This window comes from Arachis ipaensis, chromosome B2, assembly GCF_059453495.1.
Source record: "Arachis ipaensis isolate K30076 ecotype BB chromosome B2, ASM5945349v1, whole genome shotgun sequence".
NCBI classification, from domain to species: domain Eukaryota; kingdom Viridiplantae; phylum Streptophyta; class Magnoliopsida; order Fabales; family Fabaceae; genus Arachis; species Arachis ipaensis.
Genome location: NC_142437.1, coordinates 99891291 through 99907426, shown reverse-complemented (window position 1 = coordinate 99907426; position 16136 = coordinate 99891291). Strand labels below are relative to the sequence as shown.

Here is a 16136-nt window from a genome sequence, read left to right as displayed (position 1 = left end):
TCAGAGGTGGAAGCTTTTGCCTTCCCTTTCCTCTTTTTAGAGGTTTCTCTGGCCTTAGGTGCCATAAATGGTTATGGAAAAATAAAAAGTGACGCTTTTACCACATCAAACTTAAAAGGTTTGATCGTTCTCGAGTAAAAGAAGAAAGAAGAGAGTAGAAGAAGAAGAAATAGAGGAGATGGAGGGGGTTTAGTGGTTCCACCAAGGGGGAGAAGTAGTGTTTGTGATGTGTGAAAAGGAAGGAGGGATGAGGGGTTTATATAGGAGTGGAGAGAGGGTTAGGGTTCGAGTTTTAGGGGTTGGGTTTGGGAGGGAAAGGAATTGAATATGAAATATGAGGAGGTGATTGGTGTGAAGAAGAGAGAGAGAGAGAGTTGAGGTAGGTGGGGATCCTATGGGTCCACAGATCTTGAGGTGTCAAGACTTTCTCATCTCTGCACTAATTTGGCGTGTAAACGCCCCTTGGAGTGTCAATCCTGGCGTTAAACGCCAGGTTGCTGCCCATTTCTGGCGTTTAACGCCAGCTTTTCTTCCCTTTCTGGCGTTAAACGCTAGCTTGTTGCCCTTTTCTGGCGTTAAACGCCAGTCTGGTGCCCTTTTTTGGCATTAAACGCCCAAAATGGTGCTAGACTGGGCGTTTAATGCCCATTCTGCAACCCTTACTGGCGTTTAAATGCTAGTAAGCTCCTCATCCAGGGTATGCTATTTTTAATGCTATTTTTTATTCTGTTTTTGCTTTTTCTGTTGTTTTTGTGACTTGATGTGTGGATAATTTATACGCTTTTTGGCATTATTTTTAGTATGTTTTTAGTATATTTTAGTTAGTTTTTATTATATTTTTATTAGTTTTTATTTAAAAATCATATTTCTGGACTTTATTATGAGTTTGTGTGTTTATCTGTAATTTTAGGTATTTTCAAGCTGAAATTGAGGGACCTGAGCAAAAATCTGATTCAGAGGCTGAAAAAGGACTGCAGATGTTGTTGGATTCTGACCTCCTTGCACTCAAAGTGGATTTTCTGGAGCTACAGAAGTTTAATTGGCACGCTCTCAATTGCGTTGGAAAGTAGACATCCTGGGCTTTCCAGCAATATTTGATAGTCCATACTTTTCCCAAGATTTGATGGCTCAAATCGGCGTTCCAAGTCAGCATAAAAATTCTGGCGTCAAAACGCCAGAACTGGCATAAAAACTGGAGTTAAACGCCCAAACTGGCACAAAAGCTGGCGTTTAACTCTAAGAAAAGTCTCTAGTTCTCTACACATGAAAGCTTCAATGCTCAGCCCAAGCACACACCAAGTGGGCCCGGAAGTGGATTTCTGCATCAATTACTCATTTCTGTAAACTCTAGGCTACTAGTTCTCTATAAATAGGACCTTTTGCTATTGTATTTTCATCTTTTGCTCATACTTTCATAGACCTTTTCACATTTGGGGGCTGGCCTCACGGCCATGCCTAGACCTTTTGTTCTTATGTATTCTCAACGGTGGAGTTTCTACACACCATAGATTAAGGTGTGGAGCTCTGCTGTTCTTCATGAATTAATACAATTACTATTGTTCTTCTATTCAATTCACGCCTGCTTCTTCTCTAAGATATTCATTCGTTCTTCAACTTGATGAATGTGATGATCCGTGACACTCATCATCATTCTCACCTATGAATATGTGCCTAACAACCACCTCTGTTCTACTAGCAATGGCTTGAATGCGTATCTCTTGGGTTTCTAATATAAGATTGGAACCTTCATGGTATAGGCTAGAAGTATTGGCGGTCATTCTTGAGATCCGGAAAGTCTAAACCTTATCTGTGGTATTCCGAGTAGGATCTGGGAAGGGATGACTATGACGAGCTTCAAACTCGCGATTGTTGGGCGTGTGACAGACGCAAAAGGATCAATGGATCCTATTCCAACATGATCGAGAACCAACAGATGATTGGTCGTGCGGTGACAGCGCATTTGGAACATTTTCACTGAGAGGACGGGAAGTAGCCATTGACAATAGTGATGCCCAACATAAAGCTTGCCATGGAAAGGAGTATGAATTGTTGGAAGAAGGCAATAGGAAAGCAGAGGTTCAGAAGGAACAAAGCATCTTCATACGCTTATCTGAAATTCCTACCAATGAATTACATAAGTATCTCTATCTTTATTCTATTTTATAATTATCAATTCTCCATAACCATTTGAATCTGCTTGACTAAGATTTACAAGATGACCATAGCTTGCTTCAAGCCGACAATCTCCGTGGGATCGACCCTTACTCACGTAAGGTATTACTTGGACGACCCAATGCACTTGCTGGTTAGTTGTGCGAAATTGTGACAAAGTGTGATTCACGTTTGAGAGCCCCAAGTCTTTGGCACCATTGTTGATGATCACAATTTCGTGCACCATGACTTCACATGATTATCAACCTAAAGAAAATATAAAATAACAATGGAAAATAAATAGATATAATTGAATAAAATTGGGTTGCCTCCCAATAAGCGCTTCTTTAATGTCAATAGCTTGACAGTGGGCTCTCATGGAGCCTCATAGATACTCAGAGCATGATGATGGCCTCCCAACACCAAACTTAGAGTTTTAATATGGGGGCTCTGTTTGACTCTGCTTTGAGAGAAGCTTTTCATGCTTCCTCTGCATGGTTACAGAGGGAGATCCTTGAGCCTTAAACACAAGGTAGTCCTCATTCACTTGAAGGACCAACTCTCCTCTGTCAACATCAATCACAGCTTTTGCTGTGGCTAGGAAGGGTCTGCTAAGGATGATAAAATCATCCATATTCTTCTCAGTTTCCAGGATTATGAAATCTGCAGGGATGTAAAGGCCTTCAACCTTCACCAAGACATCCTCTACAAGTCCATAAGCCTGTTTCCTTGAATTGTATGCCATCTCTAGTGAGATTCTTACAGCTTGCACCTCAAGGATCCCTAGTTTCTCCATTACAGAGAGGGGCATGAGGTTTATACTTGACCCCAGGTCACACAGAGCCTTCTCAAAGGTCATGGTGCCTATGGTATAAGGTATTGAGAACTTTTCAGGGTCCGATTTCTTCTGAGGTAATTTCTGCCTAACCAATGTATTCAGTTCATTGATGAGAAATGGAGATTCATTCTCCCAAGTCTTATTACCAAATAACTTGGCATTCAACTTCATGATTGCTCTAAGATACTTAGCAACTTGCTCTTCAGTAATATCTTCATCCTCTTCAGAGGAAGAATACTCATCAGAGCTCATGAATGGCAGAAGTAGGTTCATTGGAATCTCTATGGTCTCTATATGAGCATTAGATTCCTTTGGTTCCTTATTAGGGAACTCCTTAGAGGCCAGGGGACGTCCATTGAGGTCTTCCTCAGTGGAAATCACTGCCTTTCCCTCCTCTATGCATTCGGCCATGTGGGACGTGTTTATGGCCTTGCACTTTCTCTTGGGATTCTCTTCGGTATTGCTTGGGAGAGCACTAGGAGGGAGTTCAGTAACTTTTTTACTCAGCTGACCCACCTGTGCATCCAAATTTCTAATGGAGGACCTTGTTTCAGTCATAAAACTTAGTGTGGTTTTAGATAGATCAGAGACTATGGCTGCTAAGCTAGAGAGACTCTGCTCAGAATTCTCTGTCTGTTGCTGAGAAGATGATAGAAAAGGCTTGCTATTACTAAACCTATTTCTTCCACCATTATTGTTGTTGAAGCCTTGTTGAGGCTTCTGTTGGTCCTTCCATGAGAGATTTGGATGATTTCTCCATGAAGGATTATAGGTGTTTCCATAAGGTTTTCCCATGTAATTCACCTCTGTCATTGCAAGATTCTCAGGATCATAAGCTTCTTCTTCAGAGGAATCCTCCTTAATACTGTCTGATGCAGCTTATATTTCAGACAGACTCTGAGAAATTGATGAGCAGATAATTTATACGCTTTTTGGCATTGTTTTTACATAGTTTTCAGTATGATTTAGTTAGTTTTTAGTATATTTTTATTATTTTTTAAATAAAAATCACATTTCTGGATTTTACTATGAGTTTGTGTGTTTTTCTGTGATTTCAGGTAATTTCTGGCTGAAATTGAGGGACTTGAGCAAAAATCAGATTCAGAGGTTGAAGAAGGACTACACATGCTGTTGGATTCTAACCTCCCTGCACTCAAAGTGGATTTTCTGGAGCTACAAGAGTCCAAATGGTGCTCTCTCAATTGCGTTGGAACGTAGACATCCAGGGCTTTCCAGCAATATATAATAGTTCACCCTTTTCAAGTTTAGACAATGCAAACTGGCTTTTAACGCCAGCTCCCTGCCCTATTCTGGAGTTAAACGCCAGAAACAGGTTGCAAAGCAGAGTTAAACGCCAGAAACAGGTTACAAACTGGCGTTCAACTCCAAAGAAGACCTCTACACGTGAAAGCTTCAATGCTCAGCCCAAGCACACACCAAGTAGGCCCGGAAGTGGATTTCTGCATCATTTACTCATTTCTGTAAACCCTAGTAACTAGTTTAGTATAAGTAGGACTTTTTACTATTGTATTTACATCTTTTGGGATCATCTCTGGACGTTTAGTTCTTAGATCATGTACGCTGGCCATTCGGCCATGCCTGGACCTTATTCTTATGTATTTTCAACGATAGAGTTTCTACACACCATAGATTAAGGTGTGGAGCTCTACTGTTCCTCATGAATTAATGCAAAGTACTATTATTTTTCTATTCAACTCAAGCCTATTTCTTCTTTAAGATATTCATTCGCACACAAGAACATGATGAATGTGATGATTATGTGACGCTCATCACTATTCTCACCTATGAACGCGTACCTGACAACCACTTCCGTTCTACATGCAAACAAGCTTGAATGTGTATCTCTTAGCCTTCTGATCTACGATCAGAGTCTTCGTTGTATAGGCTAGCATTATTGGTGGCCATTCTTGAGATCTGAAAAGTCTAAACCTTGTCTGTGGTATTCCGAGTAGGATCTGGGAAGGGATGGTTGTGACGAGCTTCAAACTCGCGAGTGCTGGGCGTAGTGATAGATGCAAAAGGATTACTGAATCCTATTCCAGTATGATCGAGAACCTACAGATGATTAGCCATGTGGTGACAGCGCATTTTGGACCATTTTCACTGAGAGGACGGGATGTAGCCATTGACAACAGTGATGCCCTACATAAAGCTTGCCATGGAAAGGAGTAGGAATGATTGGATGAAGACAGCAGGAAGCAGAGGTTCAGGAGGAACAAAAGCATCTCTATACGCTTATCTGAAATTCTCACCAATGAATTACATAAGTATTTCTATCCTATTTTACGTTTTATTTATCTTTTAATTATGAAAACTCTATAACCATTTGAATTAGCCTGATTGAGATTTACAAGGTGACCATAGCTTGCTTCAAGCCGACAATCTCCGTGGGATCGACCCTTACTCACGTAAGGTTTATTACTTGGACGACCCAGTGCACTTGCTGGTTAGTTGTGCGAAATTGTGACAAAGAACTAAAATTATGAACGTGCATATTAAGTTTTTGACGCCGTTACTAAGGAATGAATGATCACGATTTTGCGCACCAAGTTTTTGGCGCCGTTGCCGGGGATTGTTCGAGTTTGGACAACTGACGGTTCATCTTGTTGCTCAGATTAGGTAATTTTATTTTAATTTTAAGCTTTTTATTTTTATTCTTTTCGAAAAAAAATATTTAATAAAAATAAATTATTCTATGTTCTTCAGAATTTTTAAGAATGAATTCTAGAGTTTCTTCATGATTTGTTGAAGCCTGGCTGGCTGTCAAGCCATGTCTAAATTTTTGGACTGAGGCTTCCATCTATCATGGCAAGAGCCCTTGGACTCTCATCTAATCAGCTGTTATATGCCTGATTTGTATCTGCTGAAACTTGGCTGGCCATTGGCCATGTCTAGTGTTTTGGACCGGAGCTTTCACTGAAAGCTTGGCTGGCTAGTGAGCCATGTCTAATTCTTGGACCGAAGCTTTAGACTAACATTGCATGATTCCTGGAATTCTCATTCAAAATTTTGAAATCCTTAATTTTCTTTTTTCAATTAATTTTTGAAAAAAAAATACAAAAAAATTTTAATAAAATCATAAAACCAAAAATAATTTGATGTTTCTTGCTTGAATCTAGTGTCAAGTCATAAGTTTGGTGTCAATTGCATGTTTATCTCTTTCTTGCATTTTTCGAAAATTCATGCATTGCATTCTTCATGATCTTCAAGTTGTTCTTGATGATTTTCATGTTTTGTGTCTTTTCTTGTTTTTCATATGCATTCTTGAATTATTAGTGCCTATAGTTTAAAAATTTTAAGTTTGGTGTCTTGCATGTTTTTCTTTTCTTAAAAATTTTCAAAAACATGTTCTTGATGTTCATCTTGACATTCAAAGTGTTCTTGGTGTTCATCTGACATTCAAGGTGTTCTTGCACGCATTTTTATTTTGATCTTAAATTTTTATGTGTGTTTCATTTTTGTTGTTTAATAGAAAAAGAGAAAAACATAAAAATGATATCTTTCCTTTTTTCTCTCTCCTCATTAAAAATTCAAAAATAAAAAAATATCTTTTCCTTATTTTCTCATAAATTTTCGAAAATTTGAGTTGACTTTTTCAAACTTTTTTAAAATTTAGTTGTTTCTTATGAGTCAAATCAAATTTTTAATTTAAAAATTCTATCTTTTTCAAATCTTCTTCAAAAATCAAATCTTTTTCATTTTTCTTTCATAATTTCAAAATTTTTAAAATTTATTTTCAAAATCTTTTTCTTATTCCATATTTCCAAAATTAATGCTAACAATTAATGTGATTGATTCAAAAATTTTAAGTTGTTACTTGCCTAGTAAGAAAGGTTCAATCTTTAAATTTTTAAATCATATCTTTTTGTTTCTTGTTAGTCAAGTAATCAACTTTAATTTTCAAAATCAAATCTTTTTAAATTTCTTTTTCAAATCTTTTTCAAAATAAGTTTCAATCACATCTTTTTCAAAATCAATTTCAAAATCTCTTCTAACCTCTTATCTTTTCAAAAATTGATTTTCAAATCTTTTTCAATTAATCTTATCTTTTTGTTTAATTCTTATCTTTTTCAAAACTACCTAAATAATTCTCTCTCTCTGAATTTCGAGAATCACCTTCCTCTTTTTCAAAATTCCTTTTTAATTAACTAATTGTTTTAAATTTTAATTTAATTTCATTTCATTTTTCTTTTTTTTTAATTTTTTTATTTTAACTTTAATTTTAAATTAAAAACAAAAATATTTTTCTTTTCTTTTCAATTATTTTTGAAAATTTTTCTCTCTCATCTCCTTCTAATTATTTATTTATTTACTAACACTTCTCTTCATCTCAAAATTCGAACCCTCTCTTCCTCTTGGTGTTCGAATTTCTCTTCTTTTATTCTTTTCTTCTTCTACTCACATAAAGGAATCTCTATACTGTGACATAGAGGATTCCATATTTCCTTTTCTGTTTTCTTCTTTTTCATATGAGCAGGAACAAGGATAAGAACATTCTTGTTGAGGTTGATCCTGAACCTAAAAGGACTCTGAAGAGGAAGCTAAGGGAAGCTAAAGCACAACTCTCTGGAGAAAATCTGACAGAAATTTTTGAAAAAGAAGAAGACATGGCCGAAAATAATAACAATGCAAGGAAGATGCTTGGTGACTTTACTGCACCAAATTCCAATTTACATGGAAGAAGCATCTCAATCCCTGCCATTGGAGCAAACAATTTTGAGCTAAAGCCTCAATTAGTTTCTCTGATGCAACAGAACTGCAAGTTTCATGGACTTCCATCAGAAGATCCTTTTCAGTTCTTAACTGAATTCTTGCAGATCTGTGATACTGTTAAGACCAATGGGGTTGATTCCGAGGTCTACAGGCTTATGCTTTTCCCGTTTGCTGTAAGAGATAGAGCTAGAATATGGTTGGACTCTCAACCTAAAGATAGCTTGAACTCTTGGGATAAGCTAGTCACGGCTTTCTTAGCCAAGTTCTTTACTCCTCAAAAGCTTAGCAAGCTTAGAGTGGATGTTCAAACCTTCAGACAAAAAGAAGGTGAATTCCTCTATGAAGCTTGGGAGAGATACAAATAACTGACCAAAAAGTGTCCTTCTGACATGCTTTCAGAATGGACCATCCTGGATATATTCTATGATGGTCTGTCTGAATTATCAAAGATGTCATTGGACCATTCTGCAGGTGGATCCATTCACCTAAAGAAAATGCCTGCAGAAGCTCAGGAACTCATTGACATGGTTGCAAATAACCAGTTCATATACACTTCTGAAAGGAATCCTGTGAGTAATGGGACGCCTCAGAGGAAGGGAGTTCTTGAAATTGATGCTCTGAATGCCATATTGGCTCATAACAAAATATTGACTCAGCAAGTCAATATGATTTCTCGGAGTCTGAATGGATTGCAAGCTGCATCCAACAGTACTGAAGAGGCATCTTCTGAAGAAGAAGCTTATGATCCTGAGAACCCTGCAATAGCAGAGGTGAATTACATGGGGGAACCCTATGGAAATACCTATAATCTCTCATAGAGAAATCATCCAAATTTCTCATGGAAGGATCAACAAAAGCCTCAACAAGGCTTTAATAATGGTGGAAGAAACAGGTTTAGCAATAGCAAGCCTTTTCCATCATCTACTCAGCAACAGACAGAGAATTCTGAGCAGAATCCATCTAGCTTAGCAAATATAGTCTCTGATCTATCTACAGCCACTTTAAGTTTCATGAATGAAACAAGGTCCTCCATTAGAAATTTGGAGGCACAAGTGGGCTAGCTGAGTAAAAGAGTCACTGAAACCCCTCCTAGTACTCCCCCAAGCAATACAGAAGAGAATCCAAAAGAGAGTGCAAGGCCATTACCTTACTTGGTGTGGCCAAACCCAAAGAGGAGGAGAAGGACGTGAATCCTAGTGAGGAAGATCTCCTGGGACGTTCAGTGACCAATAAGGAGTTTCCCTTTGAGGAACCAAAGGAATCTGAGGCTCATCTAGAGACCATAGAGATTCCATTGAACCTCCTTTTACCATTTATGAGCTCTGATGACTATTCATCTTCTGAAGAAGATGAAGACATTGCCGAAGAGCAAGTTGCTCAATATATAGGAGCAATCATGAAGCTGAATGCCAAATTTTTTGGTAATGAGACTTGGGAGGATGAACCTCCATTGCTCATCAAGGAACTAAATACCTTGGTTCAGAAAACTCTACCTCAAAAGAAATAGGATCCTGGTAAATTCCTAATTCCCTGTAACATAGGCACCATGACCTTTGAGAAGGCTCTGTGTGACCTGGGGTCAGGAATTATCTTAATGCCACTCTCTGTAATGGAGAAACTCGGGATCTTTGAGGTGCAAGCTGCCAAAATCTCATTAGAGATGGTAGACAACTCAAGAAAATAGGCTTATGGACAAGTAGAGGACGTGTTAGTAAAGGTTGAAGGCCTTTACATCCCTGTTGATTTCATAATCCTAGACACTGAGAAGGATGAGGATGAATCCATCATCCTTAGAAGACCCTTCCTAGCCACAGCAAGAGCTGTGATTGATGTGGACAGAGAAGAATTGGTCCTTCAACTGAATGAGGACAACCTTGTGTTTAAAACTCTAGGATCTCCTTCTGTAACCATGGAGAGTAAGCATGAAAAGCTTCTCTCACTGCAGAGTCAACCAAAGCCCCCACAGTCAAACTCTAAGTTTGGTGTTGGGAGGCCACAACCAAACTCTAAGTTTGGTGTTGAACCCCCACATTCAAACTCTAAGTTTGGTGTTGGGAGGTTCTAACAATGCTCTGAACATCTGTAAGGCTCCATGAGAGCTCACTGTCAAGCTATTGACATTAAAGAAGCGCTTGTTGAGAGGCAACCCAATGTTATTTAATTATATCTATTTTATTTTATTGTTATTTTATGTTTTTTTTAGGTTGATGATCATGTGGAGTCACAAAAACTACTGAAAAATTAAAAACAGAATGAAAAACAGCTTTAAAAACAGCTCACTCTGGAGGAAGAACTTACTGGCATTTAAACGCCAGTAAGAAGCATCAAACTGGCGTTTAACGCCAGAAAGAAGCATCAAGCTGGCGTTAAACGCCAGAAACAAGCACCAGACTGGCATTTAACGCTAGAACAGAGCATGGAAGTGGCGTTAAATGCCAGAAGTAGGCTACATTTGGGCGTTTAACGCCAAAAACAAGCAGCAAGCTGGCGTTTAATGCCAGACATGCATGCTAAGGGCGTTTTACACGCCTAATTGGAGCAGGGATGTTAAGTCCTTGACCCCACTGGATCTGTGGACCCACAGGATCCCCACCTTTTCTTCTCTCCTCTTCACACCTTTTCATAACTCTCTTCCACAAATACCCCTCACCAATCACCTCAATCACTCTTCCCCATCACCTCTTCACCACTCACATCCATCCTCTCTTCCCCAAAAACCCTACCTACCTCCAAAATTCAAACTCTTTTCCCTCCCAAACCCAACCCTAATGGCCGAACCCTAAACCTCCCCCCACTCCTATATAAACCCTTCATTCCTTCTTCATTTTCACACAACACAACTCTTTCTTCTTACCCTTGGCCGAATACACGCCTCTCTCCCTCTCCTCCATTTTTCTTCTTTTTCTCCTTCTTTCTCTCTTCTTTTGCTCGGGAACGAGCAAACATTTTAAGTTTGGTATGGTAAAAGCATTGCTTTTTGTTTTTCCATAACCATTAATGGCACCTAAGGCCAGAGAAACCTCAAGAAAGAGGAAAAGGAAGGCAATTGCTTCCACCTCTGAGTCATGGGAGATGGAGAGATTCATCTCAAAGGTCCATCAAGACCACTTCTATGAAGTTGTGGCCAAGAAGAAAGTGATCCCTGAGGTTCCTTTCAAGCTCAAAAAGAATGAGTATCCGGAGATCCGACATGAGATCCGAAGAAGAGGTTGGGAAGTTCTCACCAACCCCATTCAAAAAGTCGGGATCTTAATGGTTCAAGAATTCTATGCAAACGCATGGATCACTAGGAACCATGATCAAAGTGTGAACCCGAATCCAAAGAATTGGCTTACAATGGTTCGGGGGAATTACTTAGATTTCAGTCCGGAAAATGTAAGGTTGGCGTTCAACTTGCCAATGATGCAAGAAAACGCACGCCCCTACACTAGAAGGGTCAACTTTGATCAAAGGTTGAACCAAGTCCTCATGGACATATGTGTGGAAGGAGCTCAACGAAAAGTTGACTCAAGAGGCAAGCCGGTTCAATTGAGAAGACTGGACCTTAAGCCTGTAGCTAGAGGATGGTTAGAGTTCATTCAACGCTCAATCATTCCTACTAGCAACCGGTCTGAAGTTACTATAGACCGGGCCATCATGATCCATAGTATCATGATTGGGGAGGAAGTGGAAGTCCATGAGATTATACCTCAAGAACTTTATAAGGTGGCTGACAAGTCTTCCACTTTGGCAAGGTTAGCCTTTCCTCACCTCATTTGTCACCTCTGCAATTCGGATGGAATTGACATAGAGAGAGACATCCTCATTGAAGAGGACAAGCCCATCACTAAGAAAAGAATGGAGCAAACAAGAGATCATGGACCCCAACAAGAGCATGAGGAAATTCCTCACCATAAAATCCCTGAGATACCTTAGGGGATGCACTTTCCTCCACAAAACTATTGGGAGCAAATCAACACCTCCCTAGGAGAATTAAGTTCTAACATGGGACAACTAAGGGTGGAACACCAAGAGCACTCCATCATTCTCCATGAGATTAGAGAAGATCAAAGAGCTATGAGGGAGGAGCAACAAAGACAAGGAAGAGACATAGAGGAGCTCAAGAGCACCATTGGTTCTTCAAGAAGAGGAAGACGCCACCCTCACTAAGGTGGACCCGTTCCTTAATCTCTTTGTTCTTATTTTCCTATTTTTTGTTTACTATGCTTTATGTTTATGTTTGTGTCTTATTACATGATCATTAGTATTTAAGTGTCTATGCCTTAAAGTTATGAATGTCCTATGAATTCATCACCTCTCTTAAAAGAAAAATGTTTTAATTACAAAAGGACAAGAAGTACATGATTTCGAATTCATCCTTGAAACTAGTTTAATTATTTTGATGTGGTGACAATACTTTCTGTTCTTTGAATGAATGCTTGAACAGTGCATATGTCTTTTGAAATTGTTGTTTATGAATGTTAAATATGTTGGATCTTGAAAGAATGATAAAAAGGAGACATATTATTTGATAATCTGAAAAATCATAAAAATGATTCTTGAAGCAAGAAAAAGCAGTGAATACAAAAGCTTGCGAAAAAAAATGGCGAAAAAAAAGAAAAGAAAAAGAAAAAGAAAAAGCAAGCAGAAAAAGCCAAAAGCTCTATAAACCAAAAGGCAAGAGCAAAAAGCCAATAACCGTTAAAACCAAAAGGCAAGGATAAAAAGGATCCAAGGCTTTAAGCATTAATGGATAGGAGGGCCTAAAGGAATAAAATCCTGGCCTAAGCGGCTAAACCAAGCTGTCCCTAACCATGTGCTTGTGGCGTTAAGGTGTCAAGTGAAAACTTGAGACTGAGCAGTTAAAGTCGAGGTCCAAAGCAAAAAGAAGAGTGTGCTTAAGAACCCTGGACACCTCTAATTGGGGACTCTAGCAAAGCTAAGTCACAATCTGAAAAGGTTCACCCAGTTATGTGTCTGTGGCATTTATGTATCCGGTGGTAATACTGGAAAACAAAGTGCTTAGGGCCACGGCCAAGACTCATAAAGTAGCTGTGTTCAAGAATCAACATACTGAACTAGGAGAATGAATAATACTATCTGAATTCTGAGTTCCTATAGATGCCAATCATTCTGAACTTCAAGGGATAAAGTGAGATGCCAAAACTATTCAAGAGGCAAAAAGCTACTAGTTCCGCTCATCTGATTGGAGCTAAGTTTCATTGATATTTTGGAATTTATAGTATATTCTCTTCTTTTTATCCTATTTGATTTTCAGTTGCTTGGGGACAAGCAACAATTTAAGTTTGGTGTTGTGATGAGTGATGAGCGGATAATTTATACGCTTTTTGGCATTGTTTTTACATAGTTTTCAGTATGATTTAGTTATTTTTTAATATATTTTTATTAGTTTTTAAATAAAAATCACATTTCTGGACTTTACTATGAGTTTTTGTGTTTTTCTGTGATTTCAGGTAATTTCTGGCTGAAATTGAGGGACTTGAGCAAAAATCAGATTCAGAGGTTGAAGAAGGACTGCAGATGCTGTTGGATTCTGACCTCCCTGCACTCAAAGTGTATTTTCTAGAGCTAAAAGAGCCCAAATGGCGTACTCTTAATTACGTTGTAAAGTAGACATCTAGGGTTTTCCAGCAATATATAATAGTCCATACTTTGCCCGAGTTTAGATGACGCAAACTGGCGTTCAACGCGAGCTCCCTGCCTTATTCTGGAGTTAAACGCCAGAAACAGGTTGCAAAGCAGAGTTAAATGCCAGAAACAGGTTACAAACTGGTGTTCAACTCCAAGGAAGACCTCTACACGTGAAAGCTTCAATGCTCAACCCAAGCACACACCAAGTGGGCCCGGAAGTGGATTTCTGCATCATTTACTCATTTCTGTAAACCCTAGTAACTAGTTTAGTATAAGTAGGACTTTTTACTATTGTATTTACATCTTTTGGGATCATCTCTGGACATTTAGTTCTTAGATCATGGAGGCTGGCCATTCGGCCATGCCTGGACCTTATTCTTATGTATTTTCAACGGTAGAGTTTCTACACACCATAGATTAAGGTGTGGAGCTCTACTGTTCCTCATGAATTAATGCAAAGTACTATTGTTTTTCTATTCAACTCAAGCTTATTTCTTCTCTAAGATATTCATTCGCACACAAGAACATGATGAATGTGATGATTATGTGACACTCATCACTATTCTCACCTATGAACACGTGCCTGACAACCACTTTCGTTCTACATGAAAACAAGCTTGAATGTGTATCTCTTAGCCTTCTGATCTACGATCAGAGTCTTCGTGGTATAGGCTAGCATTATTGGCGGCCATTCTTGAGATCCAAAAAGTCTAAACCTTGTCTGTGGTATTCCGAGTAGGATCTGGGAAGGGATGGTTGTGACGAGCTTCAAACTCACGAGTGCTAGGCGTAGTGACAGACGCAAAAGGATTACTGAATCCTATTCCAGTATGATCGAGAACCTACAGATGATTAGCCGTGCGATGACAGCGCATTTTGGACCATTTTCACTGAGAGGACGGGATGTAGCCATTGACAACAGTGATGCCCTACATAAAGCTTGCCATGGAAAGGAGTAGGAATGATTGGTTGAAGACAGTAGGAAACAGAGGTTCAGGAGGAACAAAAGCATCTCTATACGCTTATCTGAAATTCTCACCTATGAATTACATAAGTATTTCTATCCTATTTTACGTTTTATTTATCTTTTAATTATGAAAACTCTATAACCATTTGAATTAGCCTGACTAAGATTTACAAGGTGACCATAGCTTGCTTCAAGCTGACAATCTCCGTGGGATCGACCCTTACTCACGTAAGGTATATTACTTGGACGACCTAGTGCACTTGCTGGTTAGTTGTGCGAAGTTGTGACAAAGAACTAAAATTATGAACGTGCGTATTAAGTTTTTGACGTCGTTACCAAGGAATGAACGATCACGATTTTGCGCACCAGAAATCATATTGACTTGCTGAGTCAATATTTTGTTCTGAGCCAATATGGCATTCAGAGTATCAATCTCAAGAACTCCTTTCTTCTAAGTTGTCCCATTGTTCACAGGATTTCTTTCAGAAGTGTACATGAATTGATTATTTGCAACCATTTCAATGAGTTCTTGGGCTTCTTCAGGCATCTTCTTCAGATGAAGAGATCCACAAGCAGAGTTGTCCAATGACATCTTGGACAGTTCAGACAGACCATCATAGAATATGCATATGATGCTCCATTCTGAAAGCATGCCAGAAGGACACCTTCTGATCAATTGCTTGTATCTTTCCCAAGCTTCATAGAGGGATTCGCCTTCCTTCTGTCTGAAGGTTTGGACTTCCACTCTAAGCTTACTCAATTTTTGAGGTGGAAAGAACTTTGCCAAGAAGGCATTGACCAGCTTTTCCCAAGAGTTCAGACTTTCTTTAGGTTGTGAGTCCAACCATGTCCTAGCTCTGTCTCTTACTGCAAAGGGGAAAAGCATAAGTTTGTAGACCTCAGGGTCAACCCCATTGGCCTTGACAGTGTCATAGATTTGCAAGAATTCAGCTAGAAATTGATGAGGATCTTCCAATGGAAGTCCATGATACTTGCAATTCTGCTGCATCAGAGAAACTAATTGAGGCTTAAGCTCAAAGTTGTTTGCTCCAATTGCAGGAATTGAGATGCTCCTTCCACAGAAGTCAGAAGAGGGTGCAGTAAAGTCACCAAGCATCTTCCTTGTATTGTTGGCATTGTTGTTATTTTTGGCTACCATGTCTTCTTCCTTTTCGAAAATTTCTGTCAGTTTCTCTCCAGAGAGTTGTGCTTTAGCTTCTCTTAGCTTCCTCTTCAAGGTCCTTTCAGGTTCAGGATTAGCTTCAACAAGAATACATTTATCTTTGTTCCTGCTCATATGAAAGAGAAGAGAACAAGAAAGTATGGAATCCTCTATGTCATAGTATAGAGATTCCTTGAGGTGTCAGAGGAAAATAGGAACAGAGGGATAAGGTAGGTAGGTAGAATTCGAACATATGAAGAAGGAGAGATAGTCCGAATTACTAATTGAGGAGGAGTGTAGTCCTTAAATAGAAAAAGGTGAGGACGGAGAAGAATTTTCGAAAACAAAATAAAAAATTTAAATTAATTAAAAGGAATTTTGAAAAAGTGGTTGATGGTTTTCGAAAATTAAAAGTGAGAAAGTGATTAAGTGATTTTGAAAAAGATTTTGAAATTAGCAATCAAAAAGATATGATTGAAAATTATTTTGAAAAAGATGTGATTGAGAAGGTATGATTGAAAAACAATTTGAAAAGATTTTAAATTAATGATATGATTGGAAATTAATTACTTGGCTAACAAGAAATTTAAAAGATATGATTCTAAAATTCAAATATTGAATCTTTCTTAATAAGCAAGTAACAACTTGAAATT

The 16136-nt window shown here is 38.5% G+C and overlaps 2 non-coding genes across 2 annotated transcripts; one reads left to right on the top strand and one right to left on the bottom strand.

The window, feature by feature from the left end:
- Window positions 1-8010: 8010 nt before the first annotated feature.
- On the bottom strand, window positions 8011-8118 carry LOC148574997 (small nucleolar RNA R71). The gene has a single exon (XR_015906164.1). It is a non-coding gene; the product is annotated as a small nucleolar RNA R71 (small nucleolar RNA).
- A 6853-nt stretch (window positions 8119-14971) lies between these two features.
- LOC148574996 (small nucleolar RNA R71) lies at window positions 14972-15075 on the top strand. Its single transcript, XR_015906087.1, has one exon. It is a non-coding gene; the product is annotated as a small nucleolar RNA R71 (small nucleolar RNA).
- Window positions 15076-16136: the final 1061 nt, after the last annotated feature.